This window comes from Symsagittifera roscoffensis, chromosome 4 (genome assembly GCF_963678635.1).
Source record: "Symsagittifera roscoffensis chromosome 4, txSymRosc1.1, whole genome shotgun sequence".
Classification (NCBI taxonomy): Eukaryota; Metazoa; Xenacoelomorpha; order Acoela; family Convolutidae; genus Symsagittifera; species Symsagittifera roscoffensis.
This window is the reverse complement of record NC_087065.1, coordinates 9,426,142-9,443,052: the sequence shown is the minus strand read 5'-3', so window position 1 is coordinate 9,443,052 and position 16,911 is coordinate 9,426,142.

The following is a 16,911-nucleotide window of genomic DNA, read 5'->3' as shown; positions in this document are numbered from 1 at the left end:
GCTACCTGACTCTCACGCGTTTTTCGCGTTTTTCCTCCCCCATCTAACGTTATTATGGGGGAACCATCTAACCAAAAATTGTCTATTTGCGATCACCCCACCCAATCAGACCAAGTCACTTACCTTATTTCGAGTTTACTATCTGGTACCTTTACAATTCAACTCTTTTTCTAAATCTTTTGTAACTAAATCGACGTTATCGATTGTTAAGTTACTGTAATGAGACCCCCCTTTTTACGTTTTCCAACCACCAACCTCTATCTTAACCAGTCCTCCTTCTAACCTCCCCCCTATATATCCCCCTACTTAGGCCGAAAAATACCTTAAGCGCGATGGGTGCTATACCTTTTAATAGGAAATCTGTAGAGCCTGCTTCCAAGCTCTGCTCTAGTAAAAACGTTTCTCAAAACTGTGAAGTGCCGCTTATTCTTTTTTATACTTTTTTCCTATAGTATAAAATGGATTATAACAAAACCCGTTTGACCAAACAGCACGCACCGGTGATCCAATCTTGCTGTTCACTGTTCTGGTCACACTACTGGTAACCTTTTTCCAGTGGCGTCTTTTCCCGTTTCCCAGATCCCAGTCCTACGAACCACTTTGCTATCATTTGTCACCTCTTCCAGTGAAGTCTCCCAGTGGTCCTCCAAGGATGCAAATCTACCTGAAAACCCTTTCAACGCCCCGAATTCGGTCACCTGCTGAATCTTTGCTGTTTTGATCAAAACGATCGATCTTATTAGAAAACGGTACGAGTATACTATTAATTATTATAAAGGTCTGATCCACCTAATCTGGAAATCAAAACCACTGTCCTTTTAATTTTTTTATAGTTTTTTGTTCCTATTTCAATTCCTTTTTCGGTTTTTGTTTCGCTAATTGTCTTTTACCCGTTTTTCGTTTTCTTAAGTTTATACAAAAAACTATCACGGTAAAACCAGAAGTTGGACACGTTCCAGTTGAACCGTACCACCGGTACTCTAGAATGGGCATGTAGTCTGGAGCTGCGTCAGGTGGGTTCGATTCCATAGTCTTGATGTCGTAAAACACCCAGGAGCGCCATAAAAACACTCTGTAACAGTCGCCTACTTATGTCACAAATGAGGTTATGAAAAATAGGCCCTATAACCATTGGCTCAAGTCTCAGGATCACTATCTTTTGTGCTTTCATACCTCATTCAGTCGGGGCCAATTCGGTTCGTGTAAGACATGAGACTACAAATTGTGTTACGGCTTAAAGGCCACTACCAGAATACCCCCTCTGTAGAAAAAAGAACGCCCCCATGGCTAGGTCTCTAAGTACCTAAAACACGCGGACGCCATTAAAGACAGGGTTGGAAGCTCTAGTATACCATTGGTTTTTATCAGACAGTGAACCTTTGATCTATTTAAGATGGATCAACTTAAAACTCGCCTTATCTCAACATATTCACATAAAATGCACTCAAAAAATTAAATTCATTACTCACATACCGACACGACTCTAGATTCAAGTAAATAAGGTAAATATGATAACTCTGGAAGATTTAAGTAATTAATTTTAGCTCAAGTCGTTTTGTTTTGTTTTGTTTTGTTTGCTTCAGCTGTCCACCTTCCCAGTTAAAGTTTTCACTCTCTCTCTCTCTCTCTCTCTACGATTGAACTTCTCTCTGAACTCTGTTGGGAACAAGACAGCTCTACTCGAATTGAAGATTCTGGTAAAAATGCGAAGAGCAATTTTTTTCTAGTGATTTTAGTCAACTTTCCCGCAATTCTAATTCAAGTCTTCTGATAAAATTAACTTCTGATTTTCAGTTGTCGGGAGAAACATGAGCATGACATGGTCGATTCGAATTTTTGAAAAATTACTTTTGTCCCCAAAATCAAGGTTAAACTTTCATATCAAAGTCAAACTTCCAAATATGACCGACTGGCACAGATTTGGCACATAGACCCATCAAACATAACTTTATAGTGTTGAATTTTTTATTAAGTACATTCAACTTGCCAGTTCCGTCCGATAAATGTGCGATTTCAAAATAAGTCTTAGTTAAACTCTTCAACTACCATTTCTCGTTTCTCTAAAAAATCAATTTCCTACCTCACTAATGTAGTTAGTCAGATTTTTTTTACAATTAATCTTCGCTCTCAGCCGTAAAAAGAAAAGGATCATTGCATTTATAATTGTCGTATTTCAATTTTTTCCCAGTTTTGGGAAGTGTTGTGATTGTCTAATTGTTTTATAGTATTACATATTGTAACAGGTCGCTTAAGACCTAGAACAATGCTAGCGATATCCATCAAAGTGAGCAATATCAGTGTTATTGAGTTTAGTTAGAAATAAGACACATTGTAATACTTATTTAAAACTTCGTTAATACTTCTTTACTTTCATATTTAAATTAAACTTAGTTTAGTTATAACATGAGTTCATTTTTTTAATTTTTTTTGGGAGCGAATTGTCTCAGTAAACAATTTCGACGCTAGAAATAAGATACCCAAATCTTTTAGTTTTGTATTTATTTCGTAAACAATTGTTTTCAGCAATCTTTTCTTTCAGTCGGCTAGTTCAAAAAGATTGAGTTAGTAAGTAAACGCCTTCTGACTGGTGCACAAACAGCTGTCCAAAAGTATTTTCCGTGAAATTCAAGAAACCGATGTTGACGGCGAAATTAAACTCAAACCACAAGGAACAACTCAGAGAAACATCCAAAGAGGTTACCTTTAAAAACGGTTGCATCTCCTATATCACACTTTCAATTTCGCCTTATTTAATATTTTCCTGCGCCTTTTTATATGAGACTCTCTCGCGCTTTGATTGAGAAGTTGCGATGATTTTCTTTTAAATGATTTTTGGACACTTTGAAAGTTTATTTGAAATAGTTTTCTGGAGTGGGAGGATAAAATCGATAATTTAAATATTGAATCCGCCTTATTTTTTGTTTTTATGAGATTGATGATAACAAACAAGTCGAAAAACTAAGGTGACCGTGAATATTTGTACGAAACTAGTTTGAAAACAGTTAACGAGCGGAGTTTGACCTCTATGATTCACATGTTCAAGTATTGCGAAGGGCAATCCCTCGGCAAGCTCGTGCGCGTTATCATCTTTTTACTATCTCTCTTTTATATCACTTTTTTATATCACTTTTTATAGCATTTTATATATCACTTTTGTATACCTTTTTTTATCTTTTTTTATATAATTTTTTGATATATTTTTGTATATCGCTTCTCTATATCAATTTTTTCATTTAACTTTTTCATATCAGTTTTTCATTTAGATCATATTTTCATTAGTTTTTTTCTATCATCTTTTTATATAATTTTTTCTATCACTTTTTTTGATCCCTTTTTTTCTTCCAATTTTTACCAGTTTTTCCATATCAATTTTGTAAGTCCCTTTTTTCAATTCTTTTATTTTATCACTTTTTCTATATCACTTTTTTGCATGTTTTTTATCCCTTTTTTAAATTGTTTTTTATATCACTTGTTTTATCACTTTTTTAATATCACTTTCTTATGATCAGGTTTTTCATATCATTTTTAAAATCATTTTTATGTACCTTTTTTTCAATTTTTTTACATCAGTTTCTGATATCATGTTCTTTCTATCACTTATATATCTTTTTTTATATGACTTTTTAATTTCACTTTTTTTGTCCTTTTTTGGTATCACTTGTTAATTTCAATTGTTTATATCAATTTTTTATCCTTTTTATATCACTTTTTTTAATATCAATTTCTTATTATCATTTTTCTCACTTTCTTATACTTTTTTTAATATCACTTTTCTTAGATAATTTTTTCATATCAGTTTTTTTATCACTTTTTATATTTCTTTTTTGTATCACTTCTCCATCACTTTTTTTAAGTCACTTTTATTATATCATTTTTTATTATTTTTTTTGTATCACTTTGTCTATTACTTTTTTATATCACTTTTCATATCAATTTTTTAGATCAATTTTTTTTCTATCACTTTTTTCCATCAACTTTTTTAAATCACTTTTTATATCCTACTTTTATATCATTTTTTGTATCTCTTTTTTCTATCACTTTATGGTCTCCTTTTTTATAGCATTTTATATATCACATCTGAATACCTTTTTTTATTTTTGTTCAAATCGCTTTTTTATATTGTACTTTTATTTCATTTTTTTGTATCACTTTTCATATCAATTTTTTAGATCAATTTTTTTTCTATAACTTTTTTCCATCAACTTTTTTAAATCACTTTTTATATCCTACTTTTATATCATTTTTTGTATCACTTTTTTCTATCACTTTATGGTCTCCTTTTTTATAGCATTTTATATATCACATCTGAATACCTTTTTTTAAATTTTTGTTCAAATCGCTTTTTTATATTGTACTTTTATTTCATTTTTTTGTATCACTTTTTTCTATCACTTTATGGCATCCGATTCTTATCACTTTTTTATATCCTTTTTAGAAACTTTTTTTAATATCAGTTTCTTATAACACTTTCTTTGTATCACTTTATATATCACTTTTTTATAATGCTTTTTTCACGCTTATATGTCAATTTTTAAATCATAATATTTTATAAAATTTTTTTATCAATTTATTAAAACACCTCGTTTAATCTTTTTTTATATCTTTTTTCAATCACATTTTTTCAATCACTTTTCTCTCTTTTTATACGTCTTTTAATATCACTTTTCTTATATCCTTTTCTCAACATCTCTTTATGTGACTTGCTTAAATCCTTTTTTAAATCATTTTTGCATCATTTTTATTATTCTTATATCACTTTTTATATCACTTTTTGATATCAGTTTTCTATATCAATTTTTTGTATCCTTTTTTTAGTCTTTCTCTTTATATCATTTACTTATATCTCTTTTTTTTATCACTTGTGTATCGCCTTTTTGTATCACTTTTTAATGTCCTTTTTTGTCCCTTTTTATATCCTTTTCTGGCATTAATTTTTTTTATCTCATTTTTTTAGTAATCTTTTAAATCAACTCTTTTATATTAATTTTCTATATCTTTTCATATCAGTTTTTTTGCATTTGTTTCTTATATCAGTGATTTATTTAGATCAATTTTTTGTATCATTTTTTTTCTATCACTTACTTATATCACTTTTTCTCTATCACTTTTTTTATTACTCAATTTTTGTCATTTTTAAATCATTTTTTCTATGTTTTTTAATCAATTTTTATAACATTTTTTTTATCCATTATAAAACCGTTTTTTTAAAATCATTTATTTAATTCACTTTTTAAAACACGTTTGTTAGATCTTTTTCATATCAATTTGATTATATTACTTTTTTAATATCATTTTTTATATCATTTTTGTATCTCTTTTTTATATCATTTTCTGCTGAATAACTCATTTCTATCTTTTTCATATCAATTTTTTTCTATCACTTTTTTGCTATAGTTTTTTTATCACTTTTCTATTGCTTTTTTTCCTTTTTTTTCTATCGATTTTTTATCTACTTTCTTCTATCTATTTTCTTCTTTTTTCTATCATTTTTCATCGCTTTTTTTCTTTTTTTTCTGTCAGTGTTTTTTCTATTTTTTTTTATCACTTTTCAACTTTTCCACTTTCTTCTATCGCTTTATGTAATTTTTTTTCTATCACATCGCTATCATTTTTTCTGATTCTTTTTAAATGACTTTTTATCCATTTTTATATCACTCTTTTTTATCAGTTTCTCATATCATTTTTTTTGTTTCACTTTTCATATCACTTTTCTATATCATTTTTTAAATCACTTTCTTAAGTCACTTTTCATATCCTTTTTTTATATCGCTCTTTTATCTCAGTTTTTTATCATTTTTGTATATCAATTTTTTTGAATCACTTTTTATATCACTATTTATATCATTTAATTATATCACTTTCTTTAATTCACTTTTTATATCACTTTTGATGTCACTTTCTTATATCACTTGTTATAGCACTTTTTTTATCACTTTTTTGTCTCACTTTCTTATCACTTTTGTAAATCAAATTTTTTTCAATCACTTTTTATATCACTTTTTCAGACCAGTTTCTTATATCACTTTCTTTATATCACTATTTATATCACTTATTATAGAAATCACTGTTTTATCTCACTTTTTTATAATTTTTTCTTTCTATTTTTTGTTTAAATGACTTTTTATATCAATTTTTTTCTATGATTTTTTGTATCCCATTTTTAATCCTTTCTATCGCTTTTTCTATATCACTTTTTAAATCACTTTTTTCAATCAATTTTTATATCACTTTTTTAATATCATTTTTCATTATCATTTTTTAATATCTTTTTTTATCGCTCTTTTGTGTCGCTTTTTCTTACGTTTTATGTATCAATTTTTGTATATGATGATATTTTATAATTTTTTTATCAATTTTATTAAATCATTTTGTTAAACTTTTTTTTTGATATCATTTTTTTTATGCTGATTGGCTGCTCTAGAAATTAGTGTAAGCGGGCCAACACAAAAGTATAGTAGTCGCTATAAAAAACTGCAGGTGTTTTTACCCACAAATTGCAGGAAGTAGTTTTACCCATAAACTCCAAGAAGTTATGGCGAGCTAAATTTTTTCGCATTTCGTCCGGCTGTAGCAGAATAAACGTAGTCGTTTAAGTAGAAAACACGCAATCCGCGTATTCCCGGGTTGACTCCATACGAGAAAAAAAAGCTGGTGATAGAACTTAATGAATGAATTCTTTGAAAAAATTGTAGTCATACAATTTACAATTTCGTACTTTGAAAATAAATAGCTTCTTTCAAAAATCATTTTCTCGTTTGCATTATCATTTTAAAAAACAAATCATCATGAAGACGTTCAAAATTGATACACATCACGTATTGAAACTAAAACTGATTTTAAGACTACTTTTCGAATCTACAAACTCCAGAAAAACTGAGGACCCTCTTTCTGTAAGAAATTAAAGTAATACACATTCACTTTTCAAATTTGTGTGTAAGTATTTTTATATGCTTAGAAAAACTGAAAAAATCACAATAAATTTTTAACAAACAAACAAAATGCACAAGCAAACATTTTCCGAAAAATAATTTTTTGCATGCAAAATTTTAAATGTTTGTCTAAAACATTAGTCCAGACACATTGTTTTCAAAACACACGAAAAAAAACGAATATCAAAAAATCTGTATTTTGTGAAGACCGAATTGTTTTTTGATTTTATGTGGCGAAAGAAACTAAAAGTCTTTCGAAAATCAGGCCGCGATTTTGAAACACAAACTTTTTTAAAGAAGCCATAATTTATTTCTATGGCCACTCTTTAATTGTAGTTTATCTGTGGGAATTTTTTCACTTGATTTTCTTGTTATTCTCATACAGAAAACCTGAGGTTAATTTGCTTATGGACAAAATACAAAAAAAAGGAAGCCAAATTGAAATAAATCGCTGCTTTTTACTTTAGTAGAAAACGCTAGTCGTAAAATTTCATAGTGTGGCAAAACATAGAACTTCCTTGTTTGGATGCAATGCTTTTTGTAGGGTTGTCATACAAAACTCAAGTGATTAAACACTAGGCAGATTTATGTATCAAATTTAAAACCTTCATCAGTGATGAGATTTCATGTCAAGAAATTTTTTATCGAGCCCCCTTTAAATCTTTGTTATAAAACCGAGTTTGGCCCCGCAATGTTTTTTGATACTCGCTGTTTCTACTCGCTGTTTCTAATAGCTTATTTAATCTTGGTATCCAACTACTATGGCCAGAATAGTTCTCACAAACCTTGACCAAATAGGAAGTTCCGATCAAAAACGAACAATTGCAAGCATCCAAGTTTTTTTCCATTAGCTAGTTTTTCTCTTTTGTATCTCAGTTCAAGATTTAAAAGATTGATCTGTCAGTATAACATAAACCGTTATAATAACAAAATGATCAACCATTTGCAAACCAAATATGCGCTTTATGGGACCGATCGCTTAGCAGACCAATTTCTTAGCATACAAAATGAAAAATGAGTCTTTTAGCAGACCATTAGGAGCTACTTAACAATTGCCCCCCTCCCATTTGGTTACTAATTAAGAATTTCCACCCCTACTAATAAAAGCAGTAAATTAGCACTGAGCTTTCTATTGAGAACTAGAATTTTGCTGCATTCTGATTGGTCGAAAATGCGTTATTTTAATCTACTTATTAATTGCCTACCCCTTTCTTAAAAAAGGGTGGGGGAATTATTAAGTAGATCCGACCAATGTAACAAAACTGATGCTTAATTGGTTGACAGAGGTAAGAAGTCGCTCAGTTCCGGTCAAGCTCTCCCTAATTAAAACAATTATCTAACGAGTTGTCAACAAAACTGTCAACTTCATTAAAAACACAGACTTGCACAATAACAGACTCGTAAATACGCACATTAACACTCGTGTCGCATGTTTGCGCAGCGGAGCAAGCGGTCGCTAATCGCCAATGCCGCACCGCATTGGCTAAAATAAGATTGCAATCGATTATAATCGATTTTTATACAGATTTTCTACTAGTTAAAAATCGATTGTATGTAACCCAATTAGACACTATAATGGATAATATAGAGATTTTATACAGTTCAGAAAAATCGATTTTATAGTGTAGACGATGGATTTTTTTGCGGAATAAAATCTGTATAGAATCTATATAAAATCTGTATAAAAACGATTATAATCGATTGTAATGCATTTTCAGAGGACCCAAAAAAATCGATTATATTGTCTTAAAAATGGATTATATTGTCTAAAAAATTGATTTTTTTTACTCTTAGTGACATGCTGATTGGAGACTCAAAACAGAAGTTGAATTCCAACTAAACGACACAAATTCAAGATAGTCATCGATATAAACAAGATTCTGTCGCAAAAATATGCAAAAAAAACCATGAAAATCATCAATATGAACAAGATTTTGGGCAAAAACATATGTATAAAATGAAAAAAATGGTCAATATAAATCAGATGTTGTTTTTATCGATTTTGGTCTTTTCAACAAGACACGTAACAAAACATTTTTTTTTTGAAAATTTTTCTATCAAAATTGAAACGAAATTACAATCCATTTTATAGAGTATTTAAATTGTACAAAATGAGTATATAATCTGGTTAAAATCTGTGTAAAATCTGTATATAATTTGTACCAAAAAAATCACTTTAGAATACGGATTTCGGTCAATATCGAATCGATTAAAATAAGTATAAAGTCAGAGAAAGGTAAGTTTTCTTGGTGAAAAATTGTGAGCGGTTAACATTTGTAAAATCAAGGTTTCAGCAATTTCAATTCACTAGAACAAAAATTGTAGAAAGTCTTTCTTTTTTGCTAAGTGATGACAATTTCAAAGTGTTGAGGTCAGACCATCTCAAGGTCAGACAGATTAATTGAATCATAATCAAAACTGATTAAGCTCAGACAAGGTCAACTAGTGATCTCAAACTAATTAATTAGTCTGTATTTAATTAACTGGTACTTTTCTGATGCTTAGTGTGTCATTTCATTCATATTCACTTCTTTCAATTCAATCTTCAACAATCACTATCTCTTCTCAATCCTTACTTCAAACCTCAGATTCTATCTCAATCTGTAACCCCAGTTCTTTATTCTAGTTGCTCTTACTCTGAATCTTAACAGGATATGGGTCAGATTTCTAGTTTTTTTCATGTATTATTTTAGCAGCCTTAAGCAACGATGGACTTAAAACTGGCGGCTTTTAGTGGAAAGTCTGAAGATTTTTCTGCTTGGTCGACGAAGTTTGCGGCGCTGATGCACACCCAGGGCCTGTTCAGGACAGTGATGGGCAATTATGATCTGCCAGAGCCTGAGCCTACTCTCCTCGAGAGTCCGAATGCTGATCAGCAGGCAGCCTATGATAACAAGATGCAGAAGCGAGCAGGTTTGATCCAGCAGAGGAAAGACAATCGAAACATTGTGTAGTACCACCTCGTTCTGGTGCTCAACAACACCACTTTGATGTACATAAAGCACGACTGCGTGGGAACAGATGGCTCTGGCGATGGGACGAAGGCTTGGAAGCTGCTTCAAGAGAAGTTTTGCAGTGTAGAGATGCCGACAGCGGTCAGTCTAGTAGGTCAGCTTACGAAGCTGCGCCTAGTATCAGAAGAGGATCTGGACGACCACTTCAATCGCAGTCAAGAGCTGTTCAATGCTTTGGTGATCAATGGGCTGCCTGACAGCTAAGAGCATTTTGTGGTGAAAGAGAGCTTTCAACCAGCCAAGACGTTTCCAGAGCTGAGAACGAAGTTGAGAAACTACGATGACTCGAGGAAGGCCCGATGTTGAGAGAGGACTGGACATGGTCATATAGCCATGCAAGCTGTGAGGAAAAAGAAAGGAGTGTCAAGTTGTGGCTGCTATGTGTGCGGTCAGAAGGGTCATATGGCGAGGTACTGAAAATCCAAAAGCAACAGCGGACAATCCGGTGCTCGAGGCAATGGGTCGAACGAAGCAAAGGGACCAGGAGCAAAGTAGCAAGGGTGCTTTAAGTGTGAGCAACCTGGACATTTTGCAAGGGAGTGCAAGTAGGGGAGGACAGGTTTCTTCTGTTGTTGTGCTGCAACTTCAATGAAGGGAGACGACCTCATTGTGGATAGGGATGCACTGATCATGCGGTGCGCGACAGGGCTGTCTTTTCTAGCTTTGAGAGCTGGAACGAAGGGACAACTGGGGAAAACCCCAACGGCACGCTGTCAAGGATTGAGGGCAAAGGATTAGTGGAAGTGGAGATCAGTGACTGCCAAGATGCTGTGAGGAGCTACACTTTTCACAATGTGCTGTTTGTGCCGATCTACAGTGTGAACTTGATGAGTGTGAGCTGAGCTGTGGCTAGAGGCTCAAGTTTCAGTTTCGCCGCAAATGCGTCACATCTACTGGCACCAGATGGGGGACAGCTACCTGTGAAGCAGCGCGGCAAGCTTTTCTTTCTTGAGTGCAAGTTCAACAGAAACCCGATGACTCTAGAGACGAAAACAAGGAGGGATACCAGTGATGCAATGTTGTGGTACCGACAACGGGGGCACCTGAACCAGAAGGATCTTTCATCGCTTGTCAATGTGGGCGATCTAGAGTTCTGTGAAGTGTGTACAGCTTCTAAGATGCATGAAGTAGCAGTGCCTAAGAAGACTGACAGCAGAGCATCGGCAGTGGGGCAACGGGTCTACAGTGACATTCAGGGACCATTTGAAGTAACGAGTATGCACGATGCACGCTATGCCTTGATATTCATCGACGACTTCAGTCGGCTGGCTGTGGTCAACTACCTGGTGAAGAAGAGTGATGCTCTACTGAAGTTCCAGGAGTTTGTGGCTGAGCATGGAGCAGCGAAGTGCCTGCGAACTGACAATGGAGGTGACTGCTCATCAAATGCATTTAAGAGATTTTGTAGAGAATTCCAGGTGAAGCAAGAGTTCACTGTGCGAAATACTCCCCAACAGAATGGTGAAGCAGAGCGCTACAACAGAGTGATCACCGAGATGACTCGATGTCTGCTGGCCGAAGCAAAGCTATCGAATATGTTTTGGGTGTGAGCAATGTCGACAGCTGTGAGGGTTCGCAACTTTTGTCCCACATCCAGCAACGAGAAGCGCCTTTCACCGACAGGGGTGCACTATGGGCAACCATCAAAATTGAGCTATTTGCGTGTGTTCGGTTGCCTGGCGTACTATCTGGATCAAATTTTTTTCAATCACTTTTTATATCACTTTTTCACACCAGTTTCTTATATCGCTTTCTTTATATCACTAGACCGAATTGTTTTTTGTTTTTATATGGCGAAAGAAACTAAAAGTCTTTCGAAAATCAGGCCGCGATTTTGAAACACAAACTTTTTTAAAGAAGCCATAATGTATTTCTATGGCCACTCTTTAATTGTAGTTTATCTGTGGGAATTTTTTCACTTGATTTTCTTGTTATTCTCATACAGAAAACCTGAGGTTATTTTGCTTTTGGACAAAATACAAAAAAAAAGGAAGCCAAATTGAAATAAATCGCTGCTTTTTACTTTAGTAGAAAACGCTAGTCGTGAAATTTCATAGTGTGGCAAAACATAGAACTTCCTTGTTTGGATGCAATGCTTTTTGTCGGGCTGTCATACAAAACTCAAGTGATTAAACACTAGGCAGATTTATGTATCAAATTCAAAACCTTCATCAGTGATGAGATTTCATGTCAAGAAAATTTTTATCGAGCACCCCTTAAATCTTTGTTATAACCGAGTTTGGCCCCGCAATGTTTTTTGATACTCGCTGTTTCTACTCGCTGTTTCTAATAGCTTATTTAATCTTGGTATCCAACTACTATGGCCAGAATAGTTCTCACAAACCTTGACCAAATAGGAAGTTCCGATCAAAAACGAACAATTGCAAGCATCCAAGTTTTTTTCCATTAGCTAGTTTTTCTCTTTTGTATCTCAGTTCAAGATTTAAAAGATTGATCTGTCAGTATAACATAAACCGTTATAATAAAAAAATGATCAACCATTTGCAAACCAAATATGCGCTTTATGGGACCGATCGCTTAGCAGACCAATTTCTTAGCATACAAAATGAAAAATGAGTCTTTTAGCAGACCATTAGGAGTTACTTAACAATTGCCCCCCTCCCATTTGGTTACTAATTAAGAATTTCCACCCCTACTAATAAAAGCAGTAAATTAGCACTGAGCTTTTATTGAGAACTAGAATTTTGCTGCATTCTGATTGGTCGAAAATGCGTTATTTTAATCTACTTATTAATTGCCTACCCCTTTCTTAAAAAAGGGTGGGGGAATTATTAAGTAGATCCGACCAATGTAACAAAACTGATGCTTAATTGGTTGACAGAGGTAAGACGTCGCTCAGTTCCGGTCAAGCTCTCCCTAATTAAAACAATTATCTAACGAGTTGTCAACAAAACTGTCAACTTCATTAAAAACACAGACTTGCACAATAACAGACTCGTAAATACGCACATTAACACTCGTGTCGCATGTTTGCGCAGCAGAGCAAGCGGTCGCTAATCGCCAATGCCGCACCGCATTGGCTAAAATAAGATTGCAATCGATTATAATCGATTTTTATACAGATTTTCTACTAGTTAAAAATCGATTGTATGTAACCCAATTAGACACTATAATGGATCATATAGAGATTTTATACAGTTCAGAAAAATCGATTTTATAGTGTAGACGATGGATTTTTTTGCGGAATAAAATCTGTATAGAATCTATATAAAATCTGTATAAAAACGATTATAATCGATTGTAATGCATTTTCAGAGGACCCAAAAAAATCTATTATATTGTCTTAAAAATGGATTATATTGTCTAAAAAATTGATTTTTTTTACTCTTAGTGACATGCTGATTGGAGACTCAAAACAGAAGTTGAATTCCAACTAAACGACACAAATTCAAGATAGTCATCGATATAAACAAGATTCTGTCGCAAAAATATGCAAAAAAAACCATGAAAATCATCAATATGTATAAAATGAAAAAAATGGTCAATATAAATCAGATTTTGTTTTTATCGATTTTGGTCTTTTCAACAAGACACGTAACAAAACATTTTTTTTTTGAAAATTTTTCTATCAAAATTGAAACGAAATTACAATCCATTTTATAGAGTATTTAAATTGTACAAAATGAGTATATAATCTGGTTAAAATCTGTGTAAAATCTGTATATAATCTGTACCAAAAAAATCACTTTAGAATACGGATTTCGATCAATATCGAATCGATTAAAATAAGTATAAAGTATAAACTAGCTTGTTGAACTGTAGATTTTACTTGCGATAATTGATTTGAATCTTAGTTTTGCGTCCAAAATTGCGTCGGAGAAGCAAGCTAGGCCATTATCTTTAAATGCTTGAAAAAGCAGAGTCAGAGAAAGGTAAACTTTTTTGGTGAAAAATTGTGAGCGGTTAACATTTGTAAAATCAAGGTTTCAGCAATTTCACTTTACTAGAATAAAAATTGTAGAAAGTCTTTCTTTTTTGCTGAGTTTTGACAATTTCAAAGTGTTGAGGTCAGACCATCTCAGGGTCAGACAGATTAATTGAATCATAATCAAAACTGATTAAGCTCAGACAAGGTCAACTAGTGATCTCAAACTAATTAATTAGTCTGTATTTAATTAACTGGTACTTTTCTGATGCTTAGTGTGTCATTTCATTCATATTCACTTCTTTCAATTCAATCTTCAACAATCACTATCTCTTCTCAATCCTTACTTCAAACCTCAGATTCTATCTCAATCTGTAACCCCAGTTCTTTATTCTAGTTGCTCTTACTCTGAATCTTAACAGGATATGGGTCAGATTTCTAGTTTTTTTCATGTATTATTTTAGCAGCCTTAAGCAACGATGGACTTAAAACTGGCGGCTTTTAGTGGAAAGTCTGAAGATTTTTCTGCTTGGTCGACGAAGTTTGCGGCGCTGATGCACACCCAGGGCCTGTTCAGGACAGTGATGGGCAATTATGATCTGCCAGAGCCTGAGCCTACTCTCCTCGAGAGTCCGAATGCTGATCAGCAGGCAGCCTATGATAACAAGATGCAGAAGCGAGCAGGTTTGATCCAGCAGAGGAAAGACAATCGAAACATTGTGTAGTACCACCTCATTCTGGTGCTCAACAACACCACTTTGATGTACATACAGCACGACTGCGTGGGAACAGATGGCTCTGGCGATGGGACGAAGGCTTGGAAGCTGCTTCAAGAGAAGTTTTGCAGTGTAGAGATGCCGACAGCGGTCAGTCTAGTAGGTCAGCTTACGAAGCTGCGCCTAGTATCAGAAGAGGATCTGGACGACCACTTCAATCGCAGTCAAGAGCTGTTCAATGCTTTGGTGATCAATGGGCTGCCTGACAGCTAAGAGCATTTTGTGGTGAAAGAGAGCTTTCAACCAGCCAAGACGTTTCCAGAGCTGAGAACGAAGTTGAGAAACTACGATGACTCGAGGAAGGCCCGATGTTGAGAGAGGACTGGACATGGTCATATAGCCATGCAAGCTGTGAGGAAAAAGAAAGGAGTGTCAAGTTGTGGCTGCTATGTGTGCGGTCAGAAGGGTCATATGGCGAGGTACTGAAAATCCAAAAGCAACAGCGGACAATCCGGTGCTCGAGGCAATGGGTCGAACGAAGCAAAGGGACCAGGAGCAAAGTAGCAAGGGTGCTTTAAGTGTGAGCAACCTGGACATTTTGCAAGGGAGTGCAAGTAGGGGAGGACAGGTTTCTTCTGTTGTTGTGCTGCAACTTCAATGAAGGGAGACGACCTCATTGTGGATAGGGATGCACTGATCATGCGGTGCGCGACAGGGCTGTCTTTTCTAGCTTTGAGAGCTGGAACGAAGGGACAACTGGGGAAAACCCCAACGGCACGCTGTCAAGGATTGAGGGCAAAGGATTAGTGGAAGTGGAGATCAGTGACTGCCAAGATGCTGTGAGGAGCTACACTTTTCACAATGTGCTGTTTGTGCCGATCTACAGTGTGAACTTGATGAGTGTGAGCTGAGCTGTGGCTAGAGGCTCAAGTTTCAGTTTCGCCGCAAATGCGTCACATCTACTGGCACCAGATGGGGGACAGCTACCTGTGAAGCAGCGCGGCAAGCTTTTCTTTCTTGAGTGCAAGTTCAACAGAAACCCGATGACTCTAGAGACGAAAACAAGGAGGGATACCAGTGATGCAATGTTGTGGTACCGACAACGGGGGCACCTCAACCAGAAGGATCTTTCATCGCTTGTCAATGTGGGCGATCTAGAGTTCTGTGAAGTGTGTACAGCTTCTAAGATGCATGAAGTAGCAGTGCCTAAGAAGACTGACAGCAGAGCATCGGCAGTGGGGCAACGGGTCTACAGTGACATTCAGGGACCAATTGAAGTAACGAGTATGCATGATGCACGCTATGCCTTGATATTCATCGACGACTTCAGTCGGCTGGCTGTGGGTCAACTACCTGGTGAAGAAGAGTGATGCTCTACTGAAGTTCCAGGAGTTTGTGGCTGAGCATGGAGCAGCGAAGTGCCTGCGAACTGACAATGGAAGTGACTGTTCATCAAATGCATTTAAGAGATTTTGTAGAGAATTCCAGGTGAAGCAAGAGTTCACTGTGCGAAATACTCCCCAACAGAATGGTGAAGCAGAGCGCTACAACAGAGTGATCACCGAGATGACTCGATGTCTGCTGGCCGAAGCAAAGCTATCGAATATGTTTTGGGTGTGAGCAATGTCGACAGCTGTGAGGGGTCGCAACTTTTGTCCCACATCCAGCAACGAGAAGCGCCTTTCACCGACAGGGGTGCACTATGGGCAACCATCAAAATTGAGCTATTTGCGTGTGTTCGGTTGCCTGGCGTACTGTCTGGATCGAGGCATCAGACGGAAACGGGATCCAAAGGGCAAGAGAAGCAAGTTCATCGGCTACGACGAGGAGAGCAAAGCCTACCTGCTGATGGATCTAGAGACAAGACGAGTGGTGCGAGCAAGAAGCGTGACATTCAATGAGAACATCATTCCAGATGACTTCATGGTTGACAGTGAGCCATTACAAAAACGAGCTATCAATTGAGGGGTGCATTGATATTGAGCAACCAAGCAGGACAAAAACCAGCGAAGCACGAAGCGCGCCAATTGAGGGTGATACCGCAGATTCAGTGGGGGCTACTGAAAAAATTCAGGTCGAGGAGGAAGCATTAGATTCACATTCTACTGATCATCCAGTGCAGAGGTCCGTTAGGACAAGGAACCCACCCATTCGATACGGAGTGGCCTATACCCATGCTTCAGTGACTGGAATTCAAGAGCCAAGGGGTTTTTCACAAGCAGTGTTTGGACCTGAAAATGAGCAGTGGATGGCAGCAATGGCTTTAGAGGTGAAGTCTCTAGAAGCCATGGAACATGGACACTTGTTGATAGACCACAATCTCGAAAAGTTGTACTGGACGATGGGTTCTTGCTGTAAAGAGAGAT